This window comes from Lynx canadensis, chromosome B3 (genome assembly GCF_007474595.2).
Source record: "Lynx canadensis isolate LIC74 chromosome B3, mLynCan4.pri.v2, whole genome shotgun sequence".
NCBI classification, from domain to species: Eukaryota; Metazoa; Chordata; class Mammalia; order Carnivora; family Felidae; genus Lynx; species Lynx canadensis.
The window spans coordinates 129,654,470-129,665,095 of record NC_044308.2 but is presented as its reverse complement, the minus strand read 5'-3'; the positions used below and the strand labels follow the sequence as shown (position 1 = coordinate 129,665,095).

The 10,626-nt window shown below is 34.1% G+C and overlaps 1 pseudogene; it reads right to left on the bottom strand.

The window, feature by feature from the left end:
- Positions 1-1,740: 1,740 nt before the first annotated feature.
- On the bottom strand, positions 1,741-10,009 carry LOC115517095 (annotated as a pseudogene).
- Between the last annotated feature and the right edge of the window lie 617 nt (positions 10,010-10,626).

Genomic DNA, 10,626 nt, shown 5'->3' with positions numbered 1-10,626 from the left:
CTATAAATAAGAGAAAAGTCATAAAATTTAAAATATATGTTACAGTAGTATGTTTTAAATTATTATGAACAAATAGTATACATGTGAAAAGAAATGAAATGTAATTTCTATAAAGTCTTTATTATTAAAAATTCAATGAATGGTTAAAATAGCATATCACGTATAAATCTGAGGACAAAATTAGTTAACTAGAGCTATATTTGTCTAAATATTTGTATGGACAGCACAGTTAAAAACAGATGTACTATATGAGAAAATGTTTCAAAAATAGACCTGAAAGATACATTGCATGATGCAAAATATGTCTTATAGGAATATCAAAATGATAAAGAAAATGGCAATGAATCAGTAGTCAAAGCAATGTACAAAGATGAGATTTTAAGAGATGATGAATCTCACAACCTGAGATTAAATCAAAATACCAATTCAAGGACTACACCAAAAGCAAATCTTCGTCTGAACACTTTGGAATAGAATTAAAAAATACGACTAAAAAGAAAATCGTAAATCACACCAAAGAGAAAAGTAGATGATAACTAAACTACACCAGTTGTTTGTCAGAAAAAAAAAAAATGCGTTCAAGAGTTTAGTTATTTTAAACTTAACTAAAATTTAGTTTTGCTATTATAATTCATAGTTAAAAAGTGTCCTAAACTCTCGACCTCAGAAAGAGGGAAATAAATCCAGAAGGAAGGAAAGAATCTGAAAAGCAGTTAAAATTAGTAAAAAGTAATAAACATAAGTAACTATCGACAGTGATGTGCATAATAAAAATGATGATTAATTTTGGGCGGATAAATACTAAAGAGCAACTAAAATACTAAACAATGATGAAATGGATGATGTTAAGGAGTGATAATATTTAAAATATTCCTTAAAAAATAAAATATTCTTAAAAACTCCTTTCTAGATAAACTTAATCATGAAATTGTTTTTATCTTTTTTCAAGTGATTTTGTTAAAGATTTAATTGTAACCAATAGAATAAAAATAGCTTATGTAACACATAACTCTTTAGATATAAAATTTTAATAAAGAAAATGTGAAAAATGTGAGTAGTCAATTGACTTAAAGAAATGTCTGTAATAAAAAAAAAAAAAAGAAAATTGAAAATACTTGGTCCAAAAATCAAAAAAACAAAAATATATAGGTAGAACGACATTCAATGATTAAAATAATTTTTAATGGCGTAAGACTCCAATTTTATTACTTTTTTAAACTTTTAAGAAATAAGTAATTTTCTTGGTATTTACCAAGTAAGTATCTCACACAGGTAAAAAGAATGAAGACTTTCAGCTCATTTTAACCCCACTTTTGGTATTACTGGATTCAATTTGCTAATATTTTAATTAGATTTGTGAAATAATACCTATTAGAGAAATTGATCTATAGTTTTTCTTTTAATGTCCTTGATAGGGTTTGATATAAAGATTATCCTCACTTCAAAAAAAAAAGGATCTAAGAATGATTTTATCTTTATTAAATAGAAGATTTTGTATTTTTCCCTTTCTTAAATATTTTGAAAGATTTGCTAGTGAAATCATCTAAATCGGGAGTTTATTGTGAGATTATTAAAATAATGAACGTAATGTTCTGAAAAGAAAAAAATGCTATTGAGATATGTCTATTTCTCCTTTTAGTACTGTTAAGTTATATTTTCCTGAAATTGCATCATCTAAATTGTCAGATTAATATACAGTTTCAATTTTATTTGTTTATTTATTTATTTGTTTATTTATTTTCGCCAATAGGATTTTTTTATCTGTCACCATTAAATGTTTGAATTTCCCACAGATTCTTGGGCTGGTGGCTCAGACCCATCGGCTTGTTCAGTTTTAGCAATGGTCTCATCTCTAGTCGCTTTTCCAGAACTACTACCTTTACCAGAAAGGTCCATACACTTTCCCAGTTCAAACCTGGGCTTCTTCAGCATTTTTACTTTTCTAGCAAAGATATCATGGAGTGGATAAGTAGATTTATAAGCTTTTCCTATGTCTCTTTTTGATGCTGTCTGATGCTGATTGACTTTTTTTTAAGTCATTTGCACCTCTCAGGTCATGATATGCATTATCTTTTTTCGAAATTTGGTGGACCAGTTGGAACTGAGCATAAGAAGTCTTCCAAATCTGATTGTTGCATTTTTTTTAGTAAAATCAACACAAAATACACAAGGCAAATAACCATCAGTAGTCTTAACATCAACATGAGCTTTAATCATGGTCTACCATTTTTGACCATGGAACACGTTTTGTCAGGGTTAAAACGCATGCCATGAAAATTAGACAGTTTTTGCCCTGTACATCCTCAGCAATTTGCTTGATTTTTCTAAGTGTAACTTCATCATTCTGCAGATCAACAAGGCTCACCTCCAAAACACTACCATTGAGGCCATCAGATGCAATTTTGCTTCCTTGAGCTCTCACGACTTGTGTTTTTCCAATATTTCTTACATTGAACATAGCTGGTGCTTTCACATCATACCAATCTTTCTTAGAAAATGGATCAACTACTTTCTTCTGGGCTCCCTTTTGCCACCTTTCATTAGGCCCTTGCTCTGGTGGAACATATATTCTTTACATTTCTAATGTCTTTAACATCTGAATACCTGTAAGCTCTATCTTTAATATCTAATATATTTTTAAAGTTTATTTATTTTGACAGAGATAAAGAGAAAAAGAGCACATGCACAAGCAGGGGAGAGGCAGAGAGAAGAGAGAGAGAATCCCAAGCAGGCTCCACACTGTCAGTGCAGAGCCAGACATGGGGCTTGATTCCACGACCCTGGGATCATGACCTGAGTCGCAATGAAGAATCATATGCTTAACCAACTGTGCCAGCCAAGCATAATATCTTTCTCATATCTTTTCTGATAGTATAGATTTATCACTTTTCCCCCTTAATTAGTCTTACTAAATTCTTATTTATTTTGTTATGTTTTCCAAAAATTAAATTTTACTTTATTGGTTTCCTTTACAAATAGAGGGAAAGATGCTTACTTTATAATTTAATACATTTTCTTTTATATTTACTTTTTCTTTCTATTTTCTTTGACCATCTTAACTTCAAGCTGGTGTAGTCTGCCTTTCACCCTCTCTCCCAAATACTTCACAAAAATAAGTGTTGTCAAATTTAGCAAGACCACCACATTCCTATCTCCATATGAATTTTTTTTTAAGAATGTTGGAAATAGGTTGTTGATCATCATGTCGCAATTAAATATATAATATAGTGACTTAGAATATAGCCTCTGGAGGCAAAATTTCTGGGGTTGAATTCTTGCTCTGCTGTATGACCTTACGTAAATTGCTTTACCTCTCTGTGTATAGTTTTCTTTATCATTAAAATAAATATTCCAAACGTAATATGGGATTGAGTTGATACATGTAAAATTCTTAAAACAAGCCTGGTACATATTTAAATTCTTAATGTATGTTTGCTATCATTATTATATCCTCGTGTTTGTTTTCATCTAAGCAGTTGTGAAAATTACAGTGCACATCCATTTCCAAAACTTGGTCACTCTCAACAGGTGGTTTTCAAACTTTCATTTATGTCTGAATCATCTGGGTTGATGTCTAATATGTTTTGGGTCCTAAGCAAAATATTTTAATTTAATAACTCTGGATAAGATTCAAAAATCATTTTTCCAATAATTACTCCAAAGTTCTCGTGTAGGTGGTTTACAGAGTACATTTTAAAATCCTTGCTGATGATGATTATCTCCTTGACCAAAACGTAGTCAGATTTTTTTCAACTATGCCTCCATCTTGGCCTATAAAGACCTGAACAAACATTACTATAGTTTGTAACAGCTCAAGTCAGTACCCTTAGGATGTCTCTAGACCCTCTTCAAGTACCTGCTTGAGCAAACTCAAGGCTGCCAAAAGAATTTACTCTGTTGCTGCCAATGTCTGAGGATAGGGCCCCTTGTTTCCCAGTCTCTGTGCAAAGGGAGAGGCTTACATTTGGTAAGTGCCAGTTAGAAAACCCAGATGGGTTTCACTTGGACCACCTCCCTCTGCTTTTTTGTGAGTTTTCACTTCCCTGACTGCTGGAGCCCCTGAAATTTCCACTCCCTCCTCTCTATTCTCTTTTCAAACATCCCATCTCCTCTGAACAAAGAATGGAGCTCAGCACTTGCCCCTACAATCCGTAGTTACTGAATAAAATCTGTTCTCCTTGAAATTAACGTATGGTGGTGTTTACCTTTGACACTGTCCTACAATTAGCATTACTTTAACGTAATTTTGAAATAAATCGAATGATGTAAGACTCTCAAATTTTATGCTTTTCTTTTTGTTTGGTCCTGCTACTAGGTAACTATGTGCTTTATAAACCTCCCTGGTGGGGCGCCTGGGTGGCTCAGTAGGTTTAACGTGGGACTCTTGATTTTGGCTCAGATCATGATCTCTTGGTTTTGTGAGTTGAAGCCATGCGTTAGGCTCTACATTGACAGCATGGAGCCTGCTTGGGATTCTCTCCCTCTCTCCCTCTATGGCTACCCTTCCCCCCACTCACTCTCTGTCTCTCTTAAAATAAATAAATAAACCTAAAGAATAAAATAAACCAACCAGGTGATTGTTGCTGGACAAAAAATTTAAACCCATAAAATCTAATTGTGGCCTTGTTCTTTTTTACCATTAATGTGAAGAGTTTAATTTTGAACTCATTTTTGTTCAATTTATCTATAAGCCCATCCTTATACCAGGACCATGCTGCCTTGCTTCGTGTAGATTTATAGCAAGTTTTGAAATTGGAAAATGTTAAGTGTTTGACATTATTCTCCCGTCAAGTAGTTTTGGCTACTCTGGGTCCCTTGCATTTCCCTATAAACATTAAAATATTTTTTAAAGTTTTTATTTATTTTTGAGACAGAGAGAGACAGAGCATGAGCAGGGGAGGGGCAGAGAGAGAGGGAGACACAGAATCGGAAGCAAGCTCCAGGCTCTGGGCCATCAGCCCAGAGCCCGACGCGGGGCTCGAACTCACGGACCGTGAGATCGTGACCTGAGCTGAAGGCAGACACTCAACCGACTGAGCCACCCAGGCACCCCTCCCTATAAACTTTAAAAACAACTTGTCAATTTCCACCAACAAAAAGGCCTGCTGGGGTTTTGAAAGTGACTTAATTATATCTATAGATCAATTCGTGACAAATTGCCATCTTAAGACATTTAGTCTTCTGATTCATGGACATGGAATGCCTCTCCATTTATTTAAATCTTCCTCCTCGCAGAGGCATTTTGTAATTTTCAGAACACAAGTCTTGTACTGCTTTTGTTAACGTTACTTCTAAATATTTTATTCATTTTTCATGCAATTGTGAATGGAATTGTTTGTCTTATTTCATTTGCAAATGTTCACTGCTAGTACAGAAATTTAATTAATGTTTCTATATTGATGTTAAATCCTGTGATCCTGATACTGACATTATTTTAAAGCTTTAGTCGTTTTTTGTGATTTATTTGGATTTTCTACATACAGAATCAGGTCATCTGTAAATAAAAAAATCTTATCTCTTTCTTTCCAATTTAGATACCATTTATTTATTTATCATTTTCTTCTGTTTTTCTGTTTTATTTCACTACCTATACACCTTCAATGCATGCAGTGTTGAATAAAAGTGTTGAGAGCAGGCATCCTTGCTTTTTTCCTGATCTTAAGAGGGAAGCATTTGGTATTTTACCATTTTAAACTAAAATTTTCACTTTAGCAGTGAAACACCAAATGCTTCCCCCTAAAATCAGGAAAAAGCTATAGCTTTTTTAGCTATAGGACTTTTATAGATACTCTTTATCAGTTTTAGGAAGTTCTCTTCTATTCCTAACTTGTTGAAAATCACCATCCATGGATAAAAGATTTTTCAAAATGTATTTGTGCATTTATCAATATGATCATGAGGTTTGGTACTTTAGTTTATTAATATGGTGCATTACATTAGTTGATTTTGGGATATTTATACCAACCTTCCATTCCTGAGATAAACCTCATGTGGGCATGGCGTGCATATACCATCATTTTTGTGTGTGTGGCTGGATTTATTTGCTAATGTGTTCCTGAGGATTTTTACATCCATATTCATGAGATCTATTGGCTAGTACTTTTTTCCCCTATTGATGTCTTTTGATTTTCCTCTCTGGTAGGATTACGATAGCAGTTGCCTCACAAAATGAATTAGGAAAGTATTCCCTCCCTCCTGCTCTACTTTTTCTAAAGAAAATTTTCCATTTCTGTTACTTCTTTCTTTTTCTGGATGAGTTCAGGAGGCATGGTGATTACTTGCTTCATATAATGATTGATTAAATCACCAGTGTAGACATGGGAGCCTGGTCTTAGTGAGAAGATTTTTACTCACTAATTTAATTTCTTCATTTGTTACACATCTATTCACATATTCTTTTCTTATTGTTTTTCTTGTTGTTGTTCAGATTTATCCACATTGTCCAATTTGTTGGCAAAATGTTATTCATAACATTCCCTCTGATCTTTTTAATTTCTGCAAAATCAGTAGTGATAGCCACCCTTTTATTCCTAGTTTTGTTAATTTGTCTATTGTCTTATTTTCTTGCCAACTCTAAAAACTTTTTGACAGGTTTGTTGATTTCTTTCAATAAAATTTTGGGGATTCACTTTTATGTTATTTTTTTGTATTTGGCATCATTTATTTCTTTTCTAATCTTATTTCCTTCTTTTTGTTTGTGTTGGGCTTAATTTGTTCTTTTATTTTCTAGCTTTGTAAAATGAACTCACAGGTTATTGCTCTGAAATATTCCTTTTCTAATGTAGGCATCTCTGTTATAAACTTTTATGTAAGCCCTGTTTTAGATACATGCCGTTAATGTTTATATATCGTGTTTTCATTTTGTTCAACTCAAAATATCTTCTGATTTCCTTTGTGATTTATTCTTGAATTCATTGTTTGTTTAGAAGTATGCTAGTTAAATTCCAAATATTTTTGAATTTCTCAAGTTCTCCTTTTTTTGATTTCTAATGTAATTCCATGGGGATCAAAGAACATATGTTGTAGGAATCCAATTATTCTAAATTTATTGAGAATTCCTACGACCCAGAACTTAGCCTTTCCTGGAGAATGTTCCGTGTACTTTTTTTTCTGCTGCTATTGGATAGTGTGTTCTATAAACGTCCATTTGCTCATCTTCATCAGTAATGTCTTTTATGGTCTTATGTCTCGAGTCCTTAAGAGTCTTGCTGATTTTCACTCTAGCTGAGCAGGCTATTGTTGGGAGTAGGGCATTGAATTCTCCAAATAATTTTGTTAAATTTCTTATTTCTCCTATACATTGTGTAAATCTGCTTCATGTATTTTTTAATCTTTTGTCAGGTGCATGTGTGTTTGTAATTAACATACCTCCCAAGTGAATTGATGTTTTATAATTAGAAAGTGTCCATATTATATCTAAAAACAAATTTTTCCTAATGTCTTTTTTTTTTAATATTTATTCATGTTTGAGAGGCAGAGAGAGGCAGAGTGTGAGTGGAGGAGGGGCAAAGAGAAAGAGAGACAGAATCTGAAGCAAGCTCTGGGCTCTGAGCTGTCAGCACAGAGCTCGATGTGGGAATCCAACTCACCGATGGTGAGATTATGACCTGAGCTGAAGTCCGACAGTTAACTGACTGAGCCTCCCAGATGCCCCTGATTAGTTTTTAATCCATACATGCTTGCTACCATTATTGACATGGCTGGATTTATATTTACTATTTTGCTATTTGTTTCCTGTATGCTTCACCTTCTCTCCATCTCTCTCTCTCTCTTTCTCCCTCTCTCTTTCTGTCTCTCTCTTTTACTTCCTTTCTTGGTGTTATGTAGATAATTAATGTTCCATTTAAATTCTTTTCTCAAATTATTTTCTGTATTTTTTTTCTTAGCTGTTGCTCTAGGAGTTACAGTATACTTCTTAATGGGTCAAAAATTCTAGTTTCTTTACATATCTCATCCTGTTTTGTTAGCAGCTGGACTTAAAAAAAATTTTTTTTAGTGTTTATTTTTGAGGGGGGGGGGGCAGAGAGAGAGGGAGATACAGAATCTGAAACAGGTTCCAGGCTCTGAGCTGTCAGCACAGGGCCCAACCAGGGCTCGAACTCATGGACCATGAGACCATGACCTGATCCAAATTCAGACGCTCAACCGACTGAACCACCCAGGAACCCCAAAAGCTGGACTTGTAGAATTACACTGCAGTAATATTGCAATAACTCTAGACTCTGAGTCCCATCAAGATTGATATTTTCTCCTGTTTTCATGTTTGTTTATTTGGACTAATTTGTGGCCATGTCTCTGCTCAGTTTCTTGTTTCTGTTTTTGTCTTCTTTAATTCTTGTTTTTATTTTTAAGGTCAGCTTCTTTGACGTAGCTTTTGGGTCAACATAGCTTAGTTTTCATCCAGTGCTTGTTCAGAGGTTACGCTCACACACTTTGAAAGAGTAGAACTCTCACATTTTGCCCATAGATCTCTTAAAATTCAGTAGCTCATTAGGGCTCCTCTGCTCTCTTCTAAGTTTGCACACAGTGTTGTGCATGCAGCCTTTCTGGCAGTGAGCCTCCTAGTCCTGAGGCCATGGCTTGCACTCCTAGGTAGAATGTCTGGATGACAGAGCTGGGATGGGTAAGAAAAACGCGGCCCCGGACTAAACTCCCACAATCCCTCAAGGTGTTGATGGACGCTCAGTTGAGATCCTCAAAGTCATGTTTCTCATTTGTTGTATGCTTTTGGTCAATTTCCAGAGCCCTTAAATGGTTACTTTTGACAATTTGTCCAGTTTTTATCATTGCCTTTTGGAGAGAGATTTTGTCATTTTCTTCAATTTGCTGTTCCAAAAGCCTCACGTTGTTCTTTTAAAGCTACTTTAGATTAAGTTGGGATTTTTTTTCCTCTGATTTTTTTCTTGGAATGAAATACAAGTATTTAAAATTTCTCAATTATATTTGAATCCCAATTGTTATCTACATTGAGGATGACAACGGTGTTTTTTCTTATAATAAAATATATTTAATTTAATCAAATAAAAATATATTTATGGTTTTTTTCTCCTCAAGTACCTTATGTATAGAAACATATCTAAACCCCTTTGACCTAATTTCAAGATGTCTTTACAAATTTATTTTTTTCTGTAAAGGTTCATTTTCCTCTGATAAAAATTGTACAGAGGTGTTTTATATAAACAATATATACAAGAAAATGTTTGTCATACTATTTGAAGTATTCTCAAAATTGGAATATTAAGACAGATCGCACAATTCTTAGATGAAAACTGGAAAACATTCACCAGGCTTTTTAATTTTCTGGTGAAATTTCTATCTTAGAAAAATGCCATATGGAGCTGGGGAAAAGTGTGCCTTTAATAATCAAATGCATTAATCAAACATTAATTTTTGCTAACGTGGGTAGAGAGATCGTATTATGATTCTATGGCATATGTTTGATTATACAAACAGGAGTGCAGCACAGTTCTGTCTGAAACTCTATGATTTGTTGACTAAAAGAGAAATTCTCATCATAAAAATCTCAGGAAGTCTTGTAGTTACTTAATAAAGATTGATGTCACCTTGATGTGGGTGGTGTCACTAAAGCTGATTTATACTATCAATTCTTTCTCAACTTTATTTTTTCTTAAGTAGATTCCTGTACTGTTGTTAGCATATGTAACATTCAGTCTTGTAAGAATTAGAAGCTGGAATGGTTTCAATAAATGGCTAAGAAGTTTACAACTAATAATACTGTTCAAGTTCACTTTTCAAGTTCAATTATGAAGTTATTCAGTCACCCAGTTATTCAGCCATCCAGTTCTTCATGCCATTATTTGATTATGTATAACTTTAAAAAGGATAAATTGAATAAAATTTTATATTTAAATTTAAATATTGAAATACCTGGTACATTTCAAGGCACATAAAATAGGCTGAATCATTCTGGAAGACATTTTGTCCCTAAATCTCTGTAAGCCTTTTGAGCTTTTCAGAGACCAGCTTCTTCCTCACCTCCTTTAGCCATGCTCATCCTAAGACTGTCTTTCCGTATTGAAACATGCCAGCTTTTATATCATCTCCAGCAGACTTCCTTTTATTTATTAATGTATTTATGTATATCTTTATTTATGTATTTATTTATTTAAAGTTCATTTATTTCGAGAGAGAGAGAGAGAGACAGAGAGAGAGAGACAGAGAGAAACCCAAGGAGGCTCAGTGCTTTCAGCTCAGTGCCTGACACAGGCTCAATCTCAGAAATGGTAAGATCATGACCTGAGCCTAAATCAAGAATCAGATGCTTAGCTGACTAAGCCACCTAGCCACTCTTCCAGTAGATATCTTTTTTTTTAATTTTTAATGTTTGTTTATTTTTAAGAGAGAGACAGACAGAGTGCAAGCAGGGGAGGGGCAGAGAGAGAGGGAGACACAGAATCCGAAGCAGACTCCAGGCTTTGAGCTGTCAGCACAGAGCCCAATGCGGGGCTCAAATTCAGGAACCACGAGACCATGACCTGAGCCAAAGTCGGATGCTTAACCAAATGAGCCACCCACGTGCTCCCCTTCCAGTAGACTTCTTAACTAACCTGTCAGTATTGTGAATAACAGTTCACAGTTGTTTTAGAAATGAGAATTTCAGCCTCA